This window comes from Triturus cristatus, chromosome 6 (assembly GCF_964204655.1).
Source record: "Triturus cristatus chromosome 6, aTriCri1.1, whole genome shotgun sequence".
Classification (NCBI taxonomy): Eukaryota; Metazoa; Chordata; class Amphibia; order Caudata; family Salamandridae; genus Triturus; species Triturus cristatus.
In genome coordinates, this window is record NC_140589.1 from 327,586,075 (window position 1) to 327,608,338 (window position 22,264).

At 47.4% G+C, this 22,264-nt stretch overlaps 1 non-coding gene across 1 annotated transcript; it reads left to right on the forward strand.

Annotated features, from left to right (window-relative positions):
• The first annotated feature begins 4,629 nt into the window (after positions 1-4,629).
• Positions 4,630-4,814, forward strand: LOC146816824 (U2 spliceosomal RNA). Its single transcript, XR_014964954.1, has one exon. It is a non-coding gene; the product is annotated as a U2 spliceosomal RNA (small nuclear RNA).
• Positions 4,815-22,264: the final 17,450 nt, after the last annotated feature.

Genomic DNA, 22,264 nt, shown 5'->3' on the forward strand with positions numbered 1-22,264 from the left:
GCAGAGACGGACACAGATAAGGGTACAGAAACAAGGGACAACAATCCACAAAACACCTCAATCTTAAAGGAGCAGGCCACACAGGGGAACACACAAACACAACCACCCACACAAGAAACACCAGAGGAATGCCAAACAAATACAAACATCATGGTACAGCAAACAATAGGAAAGGACACACCACAAACCTCAAACACACAAGACAGAACACAGGAACCAAAAACAACAGACTCACAAATAGAGTACGATCAGGAATGGCTCTTTGGGATCCCCTCAGACTCAGGGAGCACCAACATAACAGAGATAGGGAGCACCCACATAACAGAGACAGGGGGCCCAGAAACACAAAGAGAGGAAAGCTTGGAGGAAGAGGAGAAACCAGAAGATAAACCAGAAAGGAAAAAGAAAAGAGACAAAAAACACAAGCAGACAAAAATAGAGGAAACTCTAAATACATCCAAACTCTCTGACTCAGACTCTGAATCAGAAGAGACACCCAGAACAGACAAAGGAGGTAAAAGGTGCTCAACGAGACAGCTAGAAAGAAAACAAAAAAGGAAAGAACTCAAACACCCTTACCATGAAGAAGGCGCCCAAAACAGAACCAAAAGAAAAGCACTAACGCAACAGATAGAAAGCACACTGACAAATCCATGCCCAGGCTCTAGATACAGCAGCCTGGCGGATCTGCCAGACTCAGAGGACCTCCTCATGGAAGGTCTGTCTGAAATAGTTTTAACTGAAAAAAAGACCCCAGAAGAAGAAAACCTCCTAAAGGAAACAACACCTTTAGACAGCCCCCTTTTCTTCAGCAATGAAGAAGAAATTATGACAACCCTTGAAAGTCAGTCAATACTCCCACGGGAGACCGACACGAAGAAAAATGTCTAATAATACACACAAGATGATGTGGTTTACCATTGCAATGGTGATAACAATCGCCTCAATGAATGTCAGAGGTTTACGTAACCCAACAAAAAGAGCGGCAATTTTCCATTAGTGCCAAACTCTACCAGCAGACATGGTATGTCTGCAGGAGTGCGGTTTACCTTACGCAGAAAACTATAGACGCATAGAAGAAGAATGGACACAGGGCCCATCCTTCTGGTCAGGAGGAGGAAATAAAAATGCAGGAATAGGCATCTTATTCAAGAATAACAAATCCCAACTAGTACAGGGAACAGTCATCTCCCCAGGTAGGGCACAAATGGCCACAATAAACTTCAAAGGAAACCAGGTAAAAATTATAAACATATATGCCCCTGCAAACAAAAATGATATGAAGAAGTTAATATTTTCGAAAAGTTCTTTCCTAACAGGCAATAAACCCGCCATCATTGCAGGGGATTTCAACTGCATCCTGTCCCCTACGGATAGATATGGCGCCTCCACTGTATATACCTTAGACATAACCTCTAAAGCCCTAAACAACACCATAAAAAATTTTGACCTAAAAGACTCCTTCACAATATGCAACCCAAATACTACAGCGTTTACATGGCTATCTGGGGATGGAAACACCACCTCAAGAATAGATTACATTTTTACCAGCAAGCAAATCAAATCCAAAACATCCAAACTAGAAGACAGCTGCCTCTCAGATCATCAGACAATATTGACAGCATGCGAACTACCCCAAACAGGCAAGACAGGAAGAGGCTACTGGAAGCTAAATACCACCCTCCTACAGGAGGAGGACACCCAAAAAGCCTACAAAACCCAATATAAAAAATGGGGAAATAAAAAAGACAAATACCCAAACTTAGCAACATGGTGGGAGTTTGTTAAAAAACAGACAAAAAACTTCTTTGCAAATATAGGGAAAGAAAAAGCAGCCCAACAAAAAAAGGACTTCCGAGTCCTCCAAGAAGAACTCGCCCTACTTCAAGAACTGCAAGACGCAGGAGTTAAAGTCAGGGAAAAAATGCTAACAACAAGGGAAAAGATAAAAAAGTGGTACTTACAAAAAGGTAGGGAGACAATTTTTAACTCCAGGGTTAAAGAATTTGAAGAAGGGGAAAAATGTAACGAGTTTTTCTTGCAGAAAACCAAACAAGCACAAACCACCTTCTCAGGCCTCAAAGACCAACAGAGGAACTTAACCAAACACACCGAGGGAATGTTAAAAATCACAGAAAACTACTTTGCACAGACCTACAAAACCCAAAAAGTAGACAAAGACATAGGCAAAGAATTCCTAACAAAACTGGAAAACAAAATATCAGAGGAAGCCAAAGCCTTCCTAGATAGACCCTTCGAAGGGCAAGGGTACCTAGACATACTCAGCAAAACCCCAAAGAACTCAGCCCCAGGACAAGACGGCCTACCGTGGGAGTCCTATAAAACCTTCTGGTTAACAATAGCTCAAGATTTTGGAACTATAATAAATGAGGCAAGAAAGACAAACAACCTCCCCCCATCCTTCCTAGAAGGAGTAGTCACCCTCATCCATAAAAAAGGAGACAAGAATTCCCTATCAAACTGGAGAACTATTACCCTACTCAACATAGACAGCAAAATTTTGAGCAAACTCCTCACAGGTAGAATTAGGAAAGTCCTAAAAACAGTCATCCACTCAGACCAAACCTGCGCAGTCCCAAACAGGAAAGAATGGGACAGCCTAATTACAGTGAGGGACGCAATCTGGATGGCACTGGAAAGCAACAACCCCTTAGGAGTCCTGTCACTGGACCTGCAGAAGGCCTTTGACAGCGTCTTACACTCTTACATGTTTAAAGTACTAGAACAAATGGACTTGCCTCAAAGCTTCAGAAACACCATAAACCTACTATACACAGGAGCCACAAGTCGCTTCCAAATAAATGGCCACCTCTCAAAACAAGTTAGCATCCAGTCAGGAGTCAGACAGGGGTGCCCACTATCCCCAGCACTCTTTGTCTGCGCTTTAGAACCCCTACTAGCGACACTTAGAAAGGACAAAATAATAAAAGGGATCTTTGTCCCGGGCGCAGGAGGAGACAAAGCAAAATGTGTTGCATACATGGACGACGTCACAATCCTATGTCCAGACCCCAAGTCAGTCAGGAGAACCCTACTACATTGCAACCTATTCGCCTCAGCATCAGGGCTACACCTAAACACAGACAAGTGCACCTGCCTAACAATAGGGAATTGGAACAACATGGCGCAACTACCAATAAAAACGACAAAACAGCCCACAAAAATACTGGGAGTCCTCTTCTCTGAAGACACCTCAGGAGAAGAAAACTGGGTAGGAATACAGGCCAAAATCAACCAGAAAATAGGGCTATGGAAAACCAGAACACTGAGCCTAACAGGGAAAACCCTAGTGATCAAAGCAGTACTATTGCCACTAATGCTTTACTACGCTATGATTTTTCCACCCTCCAAACCAACATTAAAAAAACTACAAAGAACTCTTTTTGAGTTTTTTTGGGCCTCCAAAATGGAGAAAATCCAAAGAGAAATAGTGTACAAAAAAACAGAAAATGGAGGGAAGGGAGTCCCAAACCTGTATAGGTACTTTCTAATCACCTACACATCAGCATGCCTAAATGCGATCATAGAAAAAAGGAACAAAGCAGCACACTTCATCAGGTATGGGACAACAAACACCTTCAGAGCAGCGAAGCTACTAGAACATAATAACAGCCTCCCCACTGCCTTTGACCCACCAAAAATGTACCAAAACATAGCTGAATTCATCAGAGACATCAAACCAATGAACCTAGAAATAGAGGATTTTAGCAATAGAACAGCCTTAACCTCTTCAGTGCCCCGCCCTTTCCACGCCCTGTGCCGGGCGTTTCATTAGCGGGCGGGGTTCGTGACGAGATAGTCTCGTCATGGGCACAGCGCAACCGCGCTCCATGACGAGACTATCTCGTCATGGGCACTGAAGGGGTTAAAAAAAGCAATAGAAGAGAAAGAAACATTGACAGCAAACAACCTCAACGAAACCCAGTCCCTTAAAGCATGGAAACTAGCCAGCAGCAAGGAAATTACCAACAGCCAAAAGGACATTACATGGCTGGCCATTCACAAAGCTCTACCAGTAAAGAGCTTCCAAAAGAGAAGAGGACTAGCCAAGGAGGCTACTTGCCCAAGAGACAACTGCGTGGCGGAGGAAACAGTCCTGTACTTCCTGTGGAACTGCTACTTCGCCCAGGACACATGGAAAACCATCGGCCCCCTAATCAAAGGGATCACAGGCCAGGACAGCATAAACTATGAACTCATATTGTATGGTTTCCCCACCAACTGCAAGAAGGACTACCAAGACCCCCTATGGAAAATCATCGCCTGTGTAAAAGAAAGCCTATGGAACACAAGAAACATGAGCATCTACCAACATAAGAACTTTAAAATCAAAGACTGTATTCACATTGCTTTGGATAAACTAATGACACATTACTATGTTGATATTAAAAAAAAGTGGTAAAGAAAAAACTGAAAATAAATGGCAGCAAAAGAAATGGGCAGAATGGGCCAAATAAAAAACAGGGAAACACTTTAGCATAAAGGTGTTCTTCCTCTTATGAAAAATATCTTGATGGAAAACTGCTAGGAATGCCTGCGAGCATCTCCAAAGTCAGTTTAATGTACACCACCCAACATGGGATTGGTTAAAATGTAACTCTGACAAAAATATTTAAATAAGGTATATTAAAAAAAAAAAATCTGTTCTTATCAGTTTAATATCTGATACGTCCTCTATCTGGGGACCATGTATTAAATTGATTTTTGGAACAGGGAGATGGAATAGGAGCTTAATCTGTCCACTCCACGCATCAACCTGGTATTGCAGTACCTCCAGGAATGGTGCACTTCCCCACCCGGGGAAAATAATGCTGTTGAAAGATAGATGAGAAAACGAAAGTAGCGCTTCACTACCAAACCCTGTAAAGTGGAGAAAATCCAAAGAGAAATAGTGTACAAAAAAACAGAAAATGGAGGGAAGGGAGTCCCAAACCTGTATATGTACTTCCTAATCACCTACACATCAGCATGCCTAAATGCGATCATTGAAAAAAGGAACATAGCAGCACACTTCATTAGGTATGGAACAACAAACATCTTCAGAGCAGCGAAGCTACTAGAACATAATAACAGCCTCCCCATTGCCTTTGACCCACCAAAAATGTACCAGAACATAGCTGAATTCATCAGAGACATCAAACCAATGAACCTAGAAATAGAGGATTTTAGCAATAGAACAGCCTTTAAAAAAGCAATAGAAGAGAAAGAAACATTGACCCCAGCAAACAACCTCAACGAAACCCAGTCCCTTAAAGCATGGAAACTAGCCAGCAGCAAGGAAATTACCAACAGCCAAAAGGACATTACATGGCTGGCCATTCACAAAGCTCTACCAGTCAAGAGCTTCCAAAAGAGAAGGGGACTATCCAAGGAGGCTACTTGCCCAAGAGACAACTGCGTGGCGGAGGAAACAGTCCTGCACTTCCTGTGGAACTGCCACTTCACCCAGGACACATGGAAAACCATCGGCCCCCTAATCAAAGGGATCACAGGCCAGGACAACATAAACTACGAACTCATATTGTATGGCTTCCCCCACCAACTTCAAGAAGGACTACCAAGACCCCCTATGGAAGATCATCGCCTGTGTAAAAGAAAGCCTATGGAACACAAGGAACATGAGCATCTACCAACACAAGAACTTTAAAATCAAAGACTGTATTCACATCGCATTGGATAAACTAATGACACACTACTATGTTGATATTAAAAAAAGTGGTAAAGAAAAAACTGAAAATAAATAGCAGCAAAAGAAATGGGCAGAATGGGCCAAATAAAAAACAGGGAAACACTTTAGCATAAAGGTGTTCTTCCTCCTATGAAAAATATCTTGATGGAAAACTGCTAGGAATGCCTGCGAGCATCTCCAAAGTCAGTTAAATGTACACCACCCAACAAGGGATTGGTTTAAATGTAACTCTGACAAAAATATTTAAATCAAGTATATTTAAAAAAAAAAGAAAAAAAAAATCTGTTCTTATCAGTTACCTTGCTTGTTCGTGCTAAGGGTTGAGGAGGGACGCCTGACCCCTGAACGGCTGGGCCTGCGCACTCTGGCATGACCGGAGCCAGGCTGCGCTACTAGGGGGGAAGGTGTTTCTGACCAGGTCACTGTTTGTTGTGTCCGACCTAAGGGGCTGGGCCTTCGCTCCCTGGCTTGACCGGGGCAAGGCTGCATCTCTGGGAAGGGCGGACAGGTCATCATCGCTGCTGAAGGATGTCCCTGACACTGAAGGTCCGGGCCTGCGGCACCTGGCTTGACTGGGACCAGGCTGAAATACCTGAAGCTAGGGGACATCTGGTTTCCAGGTTCGAGCGCGGAGGAAAAACACGGAACTTTGGGGACGACTGAAGACATCTGGAACCCCCTGTGTAGTCCCGGCCAGGCCCTTGGGGCTGAGGCCAGGGGCCTGGGCCTTGCCATCGCTGCACCTGACACCTAGCTGGACATCGGGACCCCACCGTCGCCCTGGTGAGCTGCAAGCTCGGCCTCAGAGGGATTCGGAGGAGAGAGCGGGGGCAGATCCCCCGCAGCACCTGCTGCCTTCGCAGAGCGCTTGGTGACGGCTCCCGGCAAGAGCCAGTGGATACATTGTTAAACTTTTCACCGAGGTAAGCCGGCCTATGCTCCACGGAGGCCCCCTGCTCCATTGCTTTGCTAAATTGACTGTACCGGCGCATTTCCAGGGGGGAGGCAGGGCCCGGAGCACTGCACTAGACACACCCCCCCAGCCACGACCCCCTTTTCTCCTCTTGGATTTGCGGTGTCCTCATTTCTTGATAGGGAGGGGGCGCGATCTCGAGCAGGCGCAGTGGCGGCTGCCTGTACTCTTACCCAACGGCGCCTCCTACCAGAGACTTGGTACTTTCATTATCGTATTTGCCTCACTACTGTGTGTGCCGGCCTAACAGGTCCATAGAAGGGACTCTAAGCCTTTACGTGCCACCATGGCCACCTTTTCCACAACAGTAGTGGTTAACAAGCTGAATGATTACATACCGAACTCAGTTCGGATAGATATTAAGGAGGAATTCCGGAAAGAGAAAAATCTAATATTTTTGGTGGAAGCCGTGTTAAAAAAGGAATGCGCGATTTCTGAGCGCGCTATTGAATGTGTGCAGGATTTCTCCCAGAGGGGCCTATTTGATGTAACCTTTTCCAGCGAATCTGTTTGTAAGGAGGTCTTGCGCATAGTGGAGGAGCGCAAAGGTCAAGAGGTGTTTGATGGGCTTAGGTTCACCCCTCTGTTTGCCCCAAAAGATGTGGTTTTAATTGTACACATGTATAATCCTTATACAGACCCACGTTTTATTGACGTTTTCCTGTCCAGGTACTGCGCCTCGGTTAAAGGGGGACAAAAGATTAAATACTTTCGCTTTCCGTTCCAGATACCACACATGTTTTTAGTCACCTTCAAGGAGGATCCCAATGGTGTACGGGGCTTAGCGCACCCCCCTCAGACCTTCACCCTGGGCGCAAATAAAGGTTTCCTTGTCTATTCGGGACAGCCGCTCTTCTACAGAATGTGCCAACAGTTCGGACAATCAAAAGAACAGTGTTCCGGACTGGCCTGTAGAAACTGCGGCAGTCAGGATCACAAAATGCAGGAATGTACGGTGCCAAAACAATGCAACTTATGTGGTAGTGAGCAGCACCTTTTCAGAGTATGTCCTAGGAAGAAGTTCTCCTATGCCTCCGCAGCGGGAGGACCAAAGATGCCCCCCTCGCATGCAGCGCCAGCGCCGAGCTCAGAAGAGCCACCGGCTGACCCCACAACCTCCCAGCCTAGCACAGGTCCCTCCGAGTCAAAGGTGGTAGGAGTGGTAGATGGTATTGAGATACGGAGAGGTAGAGAGCCTGATGGCCCCGAGAGCGGGGAGGCGCCTGTTGATGAAACCCCTGACGCACGTCTTGGAGCATGGAGTGATGTGGAGGATGATGTAGTGCCAGGTCCCAGCGCGGAAGAATTGGCGGACCAAGCAGAAGCGGCGCGCCTTAGAAAGATTGCAATGGCGCGTAGGGCTGCCCGTGCAGGGAAGCCTCACCCCTCCCCTCCAGCTGCAGGGCTGGCATCTGCTGCAACGGATTTGCCCCCTACCCTGGTCCTACCCACATACCCGTCCCAGCCGCAAACAGTCCTGGTGTAGTGGCAGAGAGCGCAACGGAATGTATGGCTGGCGCTGTCGAACGAGTGGTGCATGACATACAATTGGCTGCGGCAAGTAAGGTTGTGACCCCAGTACGAGTGGTAACAAAGGACGATGGTGCAAGTATGGAACACAGTGGTTGAAAAACGTGCGCATCCCACAAGCGCAAGTGCAGGGAAATGAAACACCCGAGTGCTCGGGCCTCCTCTGTCCAAACGCGCAGGCGCGTATCCTCCCTCGACAGGAGCTCCAAGGGGAACAGGTATGCGCCCCTCTCTTCCCTCTCGGACTCCGAGGAGGGTTTCTTAGATTTTCCACAAACAAGTGTTGCTCCGGAAAGCCAACCCCCGGATCTGGAGGCCACCCCGGATCTAGAGGCACTATTAACACAAGCCCTACAGTCCCCTCCTGATGCTGGTTTAGATGTGCAGGATAATGTGCTTGCAGGTGCAGTCACCTTCCTCTCGCAAAATTAGTTATGGCTGTCGCTCTCCTTCTTTACATTCTAATGGCAGTCACCATTGCTTCCTGTAATGTGAGGGGCATGAACACCACTCTCACGAGATCAATGGTACTAGATTTTTGTAAACATGTGCAGGCTGATGTTATTTTTTTACAGGAATGCCACATACCCTTCCAACCCCGCTATGACTCACTGAAGGCTCTCTGGCCTGCTGGGCCATCGATCTGGTCCGGGGGTCCGGGCAAAAATGATGGCGTAGTAATTCTGTTTCAGCACCGTCATTGGCAGGTGATTGAGGAGCGTGTCCTAGACCCTGGGCGGGCAGTTCTGCTCTCCCTCCAAATGGATGGTATACCGCTGCGGGTGTGCAATGTGTACGCCCCCCACACAAACAGGCACGGATAGAGCTGTTTAACCTCATTAAACCTTTTCTTTCAGGTGCGACCCCGGTATTATTAGTGGGTGATTTTAACTGCATTCTTCATACCAAAGACCGCCAAGGGCAGGCAGCTGGCTACACGCTGGACGCTACCTCACATTTACTCACTAAATTGGTCGGTGATCTGAGCATGTATGATACATTTAGGCGTTGCTTCCCACCAGGCACAGGCTTCAGCTGGGAGGCCGATCACGGGGCAGTTCGGTCATGGCTGGACTATGTTTTTGTTTCCAATGCTCTTACAACTACCTCCTGCTTACTAGAACCGGTGCCTTTCTCAGACCACCAGTTATTATGTGTTTCTGTCAACACCCTGCAACGCCCGCAAAAGGGCCCGGGGTCCTGGAAACTTGGCAGCCACGTTTTGCGCAGCCCTGCCATCACTGCCAAGTATCGAAAACAATATGCTAACTGGTTTGCTTTAAAGCCTCGATTTCCCTCCCTTTACCAATGGTGGAAGTGGGTAAAGACAAAAACAGGTTTGTTTTTTCAGGCACAAGGATGCTTGCTGCGCCAAGCGGAATGGAAAGAGTTCCGCACCCTGCAGAATCACTTGGTACTGATGCAACAATTGGGGACGGCGGGGAAGAATGTTGTAGAAGATGTGCGCGCTATTAAATGTGAAATGTCAGCATGCTTGGCGAATAAAAGCAAAGCTATCATGTTTCAGTCACGAGTAAAACAGTTCACGGTGGATGAGAAATGCACCTCCTTCTTTTTTAAGAAGGCCCGAAGCTCGCACACATTGCTTACCAACCTACAAGATGCCGATGGTGTAAGTCAACATGGGGTCTCAGCCTGTCAGAACATTGCTCGTGCTTTCTACCAAGACTTATACGCTGCACCTGCTAACCCCCCTTTATTTGCAGATATCGACTCACACTGCAGGGCAGCAGATATAGGCCTCAACAGAGAACAACAGGAGTACCTAGAAGGTCCTTTCACCGGAGAGGAGTTCCTTGCAGCGCTAAGCACAGCCCCTTCCGGTTCCAGCCCAGGCCCTGATGGTCTGCCTTGGGAGTTCTATAAAACTTTTTGGGACCTCATTTGTGGGGACTTCATGGAAATGATAACCTCTGCTTTTTCCCTTAACAGCTTTACGTCAGAGTTCTCCGCAGGTATTATTGTACTGCTTTACAAGAAAGGGTAGGGGACCTCCTTGCAGAACTGGAGGCCTATCTCTCTACTCAACACCGATTATAAGTTGGTTTCCAAGGTATTGGCACGCAGATTCCGCACTATCCTAGGTTTTATCCTGCACACCGACCAAACATGTGCTGTGAAAGGGCGATCCATTGTAGACAGTCTTACCACCCTTAGAGATGTGATACACTACTATGCGGAACGGCACCTGTCTCTGGGTGTCCTGAGCTTAGACTTCCAGAAAGCTTTTGATAGGGTGTCTCATGCTTTCCTCTTTGCAGCATTACAACGCCTCAAAGTGCCCGAAGCGGTACTTTCCATGTTACGCACTATGTATGCCACGGCAAATAGCGTGGTGAGTATTAATGGGTATCATACACAACCATTCCCCATACTGTCTGGGGTGCGCCAAGGGTGCCCTCTGTCTCCTGCTTTATTCGTCTGTGCTTTGGAGCCTTTCCTCTGTCACCTGAGGAAAGACAAGATTATCCACGGAGTCTTCGTGCCAGGGGGAGCTGGGACACAGGCAAAGCTTGTGGCATACATGGATTACGTCACCATTCTCTCCACGGACGCATCATCCGTCCAGAGGACTCTCACTCAGGCCTCCATATTTCAAGAAGTTTCTGGGTTGCGTTTAAATGTTGATAAATGCATATGTTTGAAAATGGGCCCATGGGATACTTTGGCCGCTTTACAGGTACCGGTCACCTCTGACCCCATCAAACTTCTAGGGGTGCTGTTCGCGGAACAGGCGCCCATCCAACAGAATTGGGAAGAGGTATATGGGAAGATGGCGAAGAAGATCGCCCTGTGGTCCACACGCACACTCACACTGGAAGGCAAAGTGTTGATCATAAAAGCTGTGCTCCTGCCACTAATGTTGTACCTTGCCATGATCTACCCCCCGCCCGCGCCCACCTTAGCCAAATGTACTAAACTGCTTTTTACTTTTCTGTGGGGTTCACGAATGGAGAAACTGGGCCGCACGAAAGTTTGTAAACATTGGCGGAAGGGTGGGAAGGGCATGCCTTATGTACATACTTTCCTAATGTCCAAGGTTTTTTGCCACACGGTTACTAGGCTCGAGATGGTCACACCCTCACATGCAGCCTCATATGTTAAATATTATGTGGGAGCTCCTTTTCGACATGTTGGACTGTTTAAGCCTACCAACCTCATCCCCTTTTTGCAAAATGTACCGACTTATTATGCAGCTTTGTTAAAATTCATGGACACTTTGGACATCAGAACTTTGCCTCCGGGGGCCTGTCGCCAGGCAAAGCAGCTCAAAGTGGTCTTGGAGAACCGGGACCAAACCGCCCTCCTGGGTCCCTTTTCGGAGCGGCAGTCGTCCTCAGTCTGGGAGTTGGTGGGCCATCGCAGCCTAGGCCACGCCTGTTTGCCGGTAAAAGCTTTCCAACACCGCCGAAGGCTGGCGCCTACTGGTCAGTGCCCCAGAGACTCCTGCCCGCATGAAGAGACTGTCTACCACCTGTTTTGGGCATGTGCACACACCCGAGCCTTTTGGGCTTTGCTGATGCCCTTCCTCCGGAACATTGCACATATTCAATCTTTGACATTTGAAATAGTGCTGTATGGCTGGTCTCTGCCGGAGCCGTACCTCTTAACAGCATGGCGTATCCTGAACTGTGGTAAGGAAACATTATGGGAAGCCCACAATGCCCTCCTCTTCCATCATAAGGCGCTGCACCCCGTCGCTTGCAGGAACATTTGTCTGGACAAAATGCACATGTATGTCCACATTGACGATGCTCGCTATGGGGTACCCCAGGCTCGAGCTCTGTGGCACTTTTCAGACTGGAAAGGTTGGGTCACCTGAGGACAGTGATGTATACGCAATTATGCGCACATTGATGATGCTCGCTATGGGACACCCCAGGCTAAAGCTCTGTGGCACCTCACAGACTGGAAACGGTGGGTCGCCGGACGACGAAGTCATCATAATACCCTGCCACCGGGTACAAAACGGATTGGCACTTGTAAAACCTGTTATACATGTAAGCGCTTATTATTATGAAACTCCTCCTGCTTTTGTAACACAGCAACCGGACGAAGCTTTTTGTCTGTAAATACTCTGTATATGTACCTTTAATAATAATAAAGGTTTTCAAAACAAAATCTGTTCTTATCATCGCTTCTCGGCATTTTAACTAAGATCAAGTGTAGTACCAACTGCACTCGAGATTGACCAGAAGGCGCCTGAAACCTTGTGACCTATGTGTTGCTGGGCCTTCGCTCCACGGCTTGTCCGTGGCAAGGCTGCGTGACGCTCGGGAAAGGTAAAGGCATGGTGCACAGCTTCCAAGGGACACCCGAGAGAAACTGGGCCTTCGTTCCACGGCTTGTCCGTGGCAAGGCTGCGTGGACCTCGGTTTTGTCTTAAAGGGGCCATCACCCGCACTTCAGAGTCGTGGACCCAAAACACCTGCACATAGCTGCAAGGTAAGGAGTTAACGCACCGAGGAACCCTGGGCTCACTGGCATAGTGCTCGGCCTGGGGTGACTCAATCCCGTAGACACCCGCCTCAAATAGGAACCCCTGGCCAACCGGCCAGGAACCAGGTGAGCCCCCGGGACAACTGGGAGGGAGGAGGGACCCCGCACAGGAACCGGCCACGAAGTGGGGACACCCCGGGCGCACCAACACAGTGCTCGGCCCGGGGATACCCCAAAACATCGCAGACGAACCCGCCCGAATACCGGACAAGGGACAGATTTGACCCCGCAAGTGGAGACACCCTGGGCGCACCGACGGTGCTCGGCCCGGGGATACTCCACCAACCCGCACTCGGACCCAGAGATCGGACGGACACAGGCCAGCAAACGCAAGTGGAGACACCCTGGGCGCACCTACGGTGCTCGGCCCGGGGATACCCCACGAACCCACAGCCCCCCCGACCAGATTCCGGATGAGGGAAAACTTTGGCCCCGCAAGTGGAGACACCCTGGGCGCACCAACGGTGCTCGGCCCGGGGAAACCCCAAAAACGCACAGACGGACCTGGCCCCCACGAGAGGCCCAAACACCTGACCAAGAGATAAGGTTACGCGAGCCCCCAGGCGCACCGGCTGGTGCACGGCCAGGGGGCACGCAATACACACCAACCCACCATGGAGAACCCCAGAAGCTACGCGTCCGCAGCAGGCGGAGCACCAGAAAAAGACGGAGCAACGAGGACCAATGCAAACGCTTTTGGAAAGTCGGCCCCACCAGGTATGAAATACTCGGTAAGGTTCGAAATTGAGGAAAAAGCCAAGCATAAGAGAAACCTTAGCCACCTGATGGACACAGTACTTAAACACGTTTTCTGCATAGAACCCACTGATGTAAAATGTCTACAGGACTTTAGAATAAGGGGGCTGTTTGACATCACTTTCTGCAATGAGTGAATGTACCAAAGGTTCCTGTTTGACTTAAACAATAAGAGAGACCACGCAGAACTAGATGGCTATACAATAATTCCACTAGCAGCCCCCAGAGAGATAGCGATAACAGTACATATGTATAACCCCTTTGCCTCCCCATCTGAAATATCCAACTTCCTACGTAGATTTTGCCAAAGCGTAAGGGGCGGGAGTAAACTAAAGAACGAATGGGGAATATGGAATGGGAAGCGCAGATTTATGGTTATCCTGGAGGCAGACGAGGAAGGGATAGGTGGGACAAAACACCCCCCTTAAACTTTTCTATAGGACCGAATAGAGGCTTCCTGTATTACCCGGGCCAACCAAACTTTTGTAGGGCCTGCTTACAATTCGGCCATACCAAAGAATGGTGCCCGGGGGACATTTGCAGGAATTGCGGGAAAAAAGGGCACATGGCACAGGATTGCAAAGCGCCCAAAAAATGCAACCTATGTGGGGGGAATAACCACCTCTACAAAAATTGCCCAGTCAGAGGAATCCCAGCCCTCACCAACCCCTTTACGGAAACCCAAAACAAAGGCAAAAAAGACCAGGCAGGGAAAGACCATAAGGCAGAGACAGACACAGATAAGGGTACAGAAACAAGGGAAAACAATCCACAAAACACCACAACATTAAAGGAACAGACCACACAGGGAAACACACACAAACACAACCACCCACGCAAACCATACAAGAAACACCAGAAGAATGCCTAACACATACAAACATCATAATACAGCAAACGGTAGAAAAGGACACGCCAAAAACCTCCAACACACAAGACAGGACACAGGAACAAAAAACAACAGACCCACAAACAGAGTACGACCAAGAATGGCTTTTTGGGATCCCCTCTGACTCAGAGAGTACCCACATAACAGAGACAGGGGGCCCAGAGACACAAAGAAGAAAGCATGGAGGAAGGGGAAAAAACAGAAAATAAACCAGAAAGGAAAAAGAAAGGAGACAAAAAACACAAGCATACAAAAATAGAAGAAACACAAAACACATCCAAACTCTCTGAATCAGAATCTGAATCAGAAGAGACACCCAAAACAGACAAAGGAGGGAAAAGATGCTCAACAAGACAGCTAGAAAGAAAACAAAAAAGAAAGGAACTCAAACAGCACCCTTACTATGAAGAAGGCGCTCAAAATAGAATCAAAAGGAAAGCGCTAACACAACAAATAGAAATCACACTGACAAAACCATGCCCAGGCTCTAGATACAGCAGCCTGGCGGATCTGCCAGACTCAGAGGACCTCCTCATGGAAGGTCTGTCTGAAATAGAGTTAACCAAAGAACAGACACCAGAAGAAAATCTGCTAAAGGAAACAACACCTTTGGACAGCCCCCTGTTCTTCAGCAATGAAGAAGAAATAATGACCACCCTAGAAAGCCAGTCAATACTCCCACTGTAGAACAACACGAAGAAGAATGTCTAACTCATCATCATCATAGTCTTTATTCGAAAGTTCAAATTCATAAAAGACACAAGTATCACAAAATTACAATTCATTAAAAACACAAAAATAGATGTAACAGAATCATAAAAGACATCATATAATAAATATTAAAATGGGTATTAAAAAAAGATTAAACAGTAAAGCAGACGACTAGATGATAGAATGTCGTATAAAATAAGGGGAGTTAAAACAGCAAAAGTATTCCATAACTCTATTATACAAAGCTCAGTTAAGAATAACAGAGTGGGTGTAACAATTTGTTCCTTAGATACCATGCCCAGCCCAAATATTTGGCAAGACCAATGGAAATAATTGGTAGGGTATTAGTGCGTAAGATCCTCAGGGCCACAATACTACTCCTAGTGCCCAAAGCCCTACACAATGGAGACAACCAAATGCGTCTTGGGACAATATAAGCGTGGCATACAAACAAGAAATGACCAATCGATTCAGACTGCATGCCACATACAGGGCATGCATCATTACCAGCATTTGACCAGCTACTAGTCAGAGACCTGAGTGGCAAGGAACCTATTCGTAGCTGAAAATATAATTTCCTGTCACTAGGTTTGGTAATCAGGTCCCAGTAAGTTTCTAGGGCTGGAGTAATTTTTGTCACTAGGAACCAATTAGTCATCCAGGAGCTATTAACTTGGCTCCAGATCTTAAAATCAATATGTTCCCAATACAGCATTTTCAAGGAGCTCTTAGAAGGGAATGTCGTTGTCATTGGATCACTCCACAACCCCACCAAGCCCAAGTCAACCAAGGCAGCACGTATCTTCCTAAGCCAGCCAATCTTGTGAGAAGTATCAGACTTGATAACATCCAAGAGTCCCCTGGCGTAGGAGGAGAGCTCCGGAGTAGACCACAACCTCCGCCAGTATAAAACAGGACGGAGGTTGGCTAATTCCAGAATAGCTCTCCTACCTAAATCATATCTTAAGGGGACCAATGGAGTACTCTGCGGTAGGCCTGTAATACTGCGTAAGAATTTATTTTCGACTACCGTTAGGGATCTCAAGGAGTCGAAACCCCATAGTTCTGCCCCGTACAAGACAGAGCTTAAAGCCTTTGCCTCATAGACTTGAAGGACAGGTTTAATTGGCTTAGTAAAGGAGGTTTTAAACTCCTTGAGTAAAACCCCAGTAGTCTGCTGTAACTTCAAGGAGGACATCATGACATGCTTATTCCACTTATTGTCGTTAGATATGTGCATACCAAGATATATAAAGCTGTTAACCTCCTCTAGTGGCTGGGCATTCATAAAGAACTTCCTTACTCTGTAACTAGGAGGTGGGTTGAAAACCATAAGTTTGGTCTTTGAGACATTTACTTCCAATCCATGGGCTAGACAAAAATCATCAAAAACGGACAAAGCTTTTTGCAAACCACTTGGTGTTTTTGACACAATAAGAGTGTCATTCGCAAACATCAGTATTGGGGTGGCTATCCCCGCCAATTTAGGAGCATCTGTGGGAACACTGAGCATACGATCTACAATCCCATTAATATACAACGAAAAGAGCGTCGGGGCCATAGTACAGCCTTGGCGTACACCGCGCTCGACTGGAAACTCAGGAGTGACATCATCATAACCTCCCCATTGGACTTTAGCAAAATTGGACTCGTGTAATCTCATAACCAGAGTCAGAACTTCCAGAGGAAGCCCCAGCTTTGCTAAAACGAGCCACAACCTTGACCGAGGAACTAGGTCAAAGGCAGCTCTCAAATCAACAAAAGCCACAAAGAGACTGCCTTTCCCCAGAGTCACAGTCTTCCAATGTAATTGGATGAAACGAAAAACCTGGTCCACTGTACTAACCGATCTACGAAATCCAGCTTGGAATGTGGATAAAACCCCATTATCCTCTTCCCAATCTAATATTAAATTCAGGACCATCCTCCCGATGATCTTCTGTATTGTATCTATCAGACTAATGGGTCTGTAGTTACTCGGGAGAGCCTTATCGCCTTTTTTGAAGATTGGGATAATAATGGCGGCCCCCCAAGATTTTGGTACAGGGGCACCTTCAGCCACCGCATTGGCCACTAGTGCAATGTACTTACTCCAGCAAGTTCTATTCTGGAGAAAGACATCAGACGGAACCCCGTCGGATCCAGGTGCACGTCCTGTGGCTACCGAGGCCAGGGCTACAGAGACATCTTTGGGGCTGAAAGGACCTTTGTTATAAAAAACATATGGGATTGTAACCAAATCGCTATATAAAACACTACAGGCATATTGAGGCTTACAATACCTGAGCCATTCATCCTGGGCCACATGGTTTGAAGGGGTATCGGGCAAGCCACCCCTATTCCACTTAATAATATTCCAAAACTTTCTTGGGTCATTCCCATAGCTTGCTCCCTTCAAATCTTGCCAAAAGAGCTCGTCCCAAGTCTTTTTAGCTTGCACAAGGCATTTTTTGTAGGCCTGCCTTGCCAGCTGGGTGCGAGTCCCATTGCCACTAGAAAGGGCAGCAGCTAGATTCGTTCTTGCCTTTCTACATTCCCTATCAAACCAACGAAGCCGCCCAGAAGGGCGTGTTTTATTTTTAACAGCTGGCTTCAAAAAGTAACCTTTTAGTCTTTCAAAGAATAACTCATGAATACCTGTAACTTGGGACAAACCTCCGTCGGAGGCCAATGCGTCCTCTAGATGCAAGATGGCACCCGCCAAATCAGAATCTATTTTTGCTAGGGACATATCATTAGCCGCCACCTCCCGCCATCTAACCCTACGCATATTATTAGAGGGCACAACTTCTGGCGGATGGAGTTCAATTGTACCTACTGCAGAGGAGGTACCGCTCCACCACTGGTGGGTGACACAAATGGGATTATGGTCACTCTCAACTCTAGATTCCACCACCATATCTTTAATGGAATGCCATAAATTATTACAGCAGAGGACATAATCAATTCTACTTTTGGAGCGACCATTATCAAAAGTGTTAGCACCCATCTTGTCACCCCGGGTTCTACCATTCAAAGCCCTAAGACCATGCTCATAACAGAGTGAATTTACCTGGACTATGACCTCAGACCAACGTTTAATTAGGGGAAGAGCCAAGGCTGGGATATCCCAAAGACGATCCTCCTCGGGATCAAGACCCCATTCTGAATCTGAGGCTAAGAGGGGTTCAAACGTGACATTAAAATCTCCCGCAATAATCGTGCCCTTCGTACTGCCGTAGGTATCCATAAGAGAATCCAGAGTGGCCAAAACTTGCGACCTTTTCCCCTTTGTCCCTCTAAGATAGAGGTTAAAAATAACCAGGTCTTGCATCGAGACCAAGGGCAACCTAACTAATTGAATATCCAGAGACCCAGTCTGGAACTCACTAGCCTTAGGGAATAAAGCCTGGCGAGCCCAGATGGTTAGGCCACCCATAGGGCGGCCCTTAGGGCCCTTAGCTGCTGGAATGTGGAAGTTTAAATATCCTGGCAGAAATAATGGCTCAACAGACCAGGTTTCCTGGAATAAACAGACATCAAAGTTACCTATGAACTCTAGCCATGCAAGGGAATCCATCTTCGCCTTGAGGCCAGCAACATTCCAGGAAATCAAGGATCCAGGGCTAGATCTCGACACCCCGCTCTGGGCATCAGGACAATGTGTAACTACCTGTGGACTCAGAAGCTGAATAGGCAAGTTTAGAACTTTTTCCTTGGAAGGGGAGGAAATACAAAAGTCAGCCAAGGAAGAAACATCAGAATATGCCAGTGGCAAATCAATATTAGAGCAAGCTCCACCAGGGATCGTTGCGCTAAAATGATCAACCACTGGTCAGTCTATATCATTCCAATAGCAAGTACCATTATTATCATTGGGAATCAGAGCAGAAGACCCACAGTTGAAACCTATCCCCGGCCAAGCGAGACCCCTTCTGTCCTCGTGGATGGCAGCTTGCATGTAAAAATAGTGTAAATCATGCACCTGGATCCCCGGGAGAGACCAAGAAGGAGCATGGTGACATATAAAGTTAACAACACGGCTGTCTTTAAAGTTGATAATAATAGAATCGCCCGAAACATCTTTGGGTCGTGATCCTACCCAGCTAACCCTTCTTACAAGCAAAATTTTTCCATCCAAATTGTTAGGAATGGGCATATGCTTATTTAGCCAGTGGATCACTTTATTCTTGAGTTCTTCACAGGTTTCGGGTTTTGGGTTTTTTATTTCGGGGACACCAGTTAAAACCACTACATAAGGAAGAGACTGAGGGGGAAGATGGATATGGGCCAAGGCAGGACGAGAAGTGAGTTCGATTGAACCAGTATGTGTGACAACCTCGACAACCTCTGGGACAACAATTGGCTGTAAAGCCTTCTTAGGAGGAACACAATTTTTATTCCTTAATTTTGAGGGACCCTGTCCAGAGCTATCATGTGTTAAAACTGGTCGTGTACCAGGAAGAGCTGAAGGAGCTAAAACAACCGATGGAGAGGTGACTATAGGTGGAGAGCTCCGGTTGTCACTTGCTTTTACGGTGAGTTTAACTACATTCTTTAAGGAACAGAAGTTGTCTAGAATTGTCTGCTCTAGGTTGTCAACTTTATCACTAACCAGTTTAATTCTTTCCAAAAGCGGTAGCATTAGAGAGCAAACCAGTTGCTCAATCGAGGAAAGAATATCATTGGCTTGTGACTGACCTAACGGGCAAATAGAAGCCTCAACAGGGTCTGAACGCACTTCATGTGGGGGAGTGGCAGAAATAGAAACATTCTCTGCGATTTTGGAAATTTTACACTTTCTAGCACCTTGGGCGTCAATACCCCTCTTCCTTTTGGGAGGAACTGCTCTGGGTACTTTAGATACTTTATTGTTGGCCCTGGTTAACGGGGCAATGCCTCCAGGGCTTACATGACCCTCATTTGTAAGAGGGAGATTAATAGCTTCAGAGGCGCTTACACTTGTGTTTTGCAAAGATAAAATAGGACTAGAGTCAGAGATTCTATGGTGGAGCAAATTATCACATGTTTGTTCCACTGGCCTGGTCGGTGACTTAGCCCGGGCCAATGCGCCAATAGATGAACGCCTATACATAGGTTCAACTGAAAGGCGGCGTTCGGTGATAGAGATTTCATGCTCCAGGACGGAAACTGCTCTAGTGATGAACTGGTCAAGAGTTCCCGTCACTGAGGCAGTACCCGTAGTCCGCTTCCCTTTCCCAGCCATGGTATCACGGTCACAAGTGCTAACAGAGTATTAAGTCAGTGGCAGAGATGGATGCGCAACCTCGGCGAAACAGTCCACCAGTCTTACTTGTGAGTCACAGGAGCTCAGAGAGGTAGGCCGACCCAGCCTCTATAAACCCCTTGCGGTCACAGGCAACCCGCCCTTTGCCGATGCGACCCGCGACACAGGGGGAGCCGCGATCTTAGAGGCGCCTCTGGGCGCGTTGGCGGCGTCAGCAAGGGCCGATGGACTGATATATGGGAGGCGTCGATAGGTGCAACAGAACTCAAAACATTTGGCGAAAAAGGAACTCAAACGGGAGAGAAAGCAGTTCAGAAAGGTTCCAGCATGAACTAGTAATCTATAACAAACTCAACTACGACCCTTATCAGTCCAGAGTTAATAATAGCATATATCCCAAGTGACAATACCGGATGGTGTTGCCGAATTCAGGTGCATCTGGGAGCACGAATGCAGGACTGACGCTGGGATGCCTATATATTCGTGCACAAACAATGCTGCTTTGATGATCAACGGAAGCACAAGAGTGATTAATAAAGCCAAGCAATCACTGGCGGCACTTACAATTCTGATGGTCTGCAGCAATTGTCAGAGGGTATGCCCTGCCCGGCCTCGTACGGTCCTCGACGGGCAAGGACGGGCCCGCCCTTGGCCCGGGCGCTGCCCGCGCGCGTCCCGCGCTGCGGGGCACTCCGATGGTTTAAATGCAGCCCGGGCGCTGCCTGATGATGTCAGCGGCAGGCGCCCGGGACTGGGAGCGCTGGGTAATGTAGTCGGTGGAGTAGACAGGAATAGGCAGGCAGGAGACCGAGGTTACGTGCTCCCCACGACAGGCCGTTCCCCTCACGGCGGTCTTGCTAGAGGATTCGTCACACCAGGGCTGAAAGCGATTCCCGCGCTGCGGGGCACTCCGATGGTTTAAATGCAGCCCGGGCGCTGCCTGATGATGTCAGCGGCAGGCGCCCGGGACTGGGAGCGCTGGTTAATGTAGTCGGTGGAGTAGACAGGAATAGGCAGGCAGGAGACCGAGGTTACGTGCTCCCCACGACAAGCCGTTCCCCTCACGGCGGTCTTGCTAGAGGATTCGTCACACCAGGGCTGAAAGCGATTCCCCGAATGTCTAACAACACACACAAGATGATGTGGTTTACCATAGCAATGGCGATAACAATCGCCTCAATCAACGTCAGAGGGATACGAAACCCAACAAAAAGAGCTGCAACCTTCCTATGCTGCCAAACCTTACCAGCAGACATCATATGTCTGCAGGAGTGCGGACTACCTAACATGCTGGCCATACACAAAGCTCTACCAGTCAAGTGTTTCCAAAAGAGAAGAGGACTATCCAAGGAGGCTACTTGCCCAAGAGACAACTGTGTGGCGGAGGAAACAGTCATGCACTTCCTGTGGAACTGCCACTTCGCCCAGGACACATGGAGAACGATCGGCCCCCTAATCAAAGGGATCACAGGCCAGGACAACATAAACTATGAACTCATTTTGTACAGTTTCTCCACCAACTGCAAAAAAGACTACCAAGACCCCCTATGGAAAATCATCGCCTGTGTAAAAGAAAGCCTATGGGACACAAGAAACATGGGCATCTACCAACACAAGAACTTTACAATCAAAGACTGTCTTCACATTGCTTTGGATAAACTAATGACATACTACTATGTCATGATAAAAAAAAAAAGTGGTAAATAAATAATGGAAAAGTGGTAAAGAAATAACGGAAATGGCAGCAAAAGAAATGGGCAGAATGGGCCAAATAAAAAACAGGGAAACACTTTAGCATGAAGGTGTTCTTCCTGTTTATGAAAAAATATATCTTGATGGAAAACTGCTAGGAATGCCTGCGAGCACCTCCAAAGTCAGTTAAAATGTACACCACCCAACATGGGATTGGTTAAAATGTAACGATGACACAAATCCTTATAATAAAGT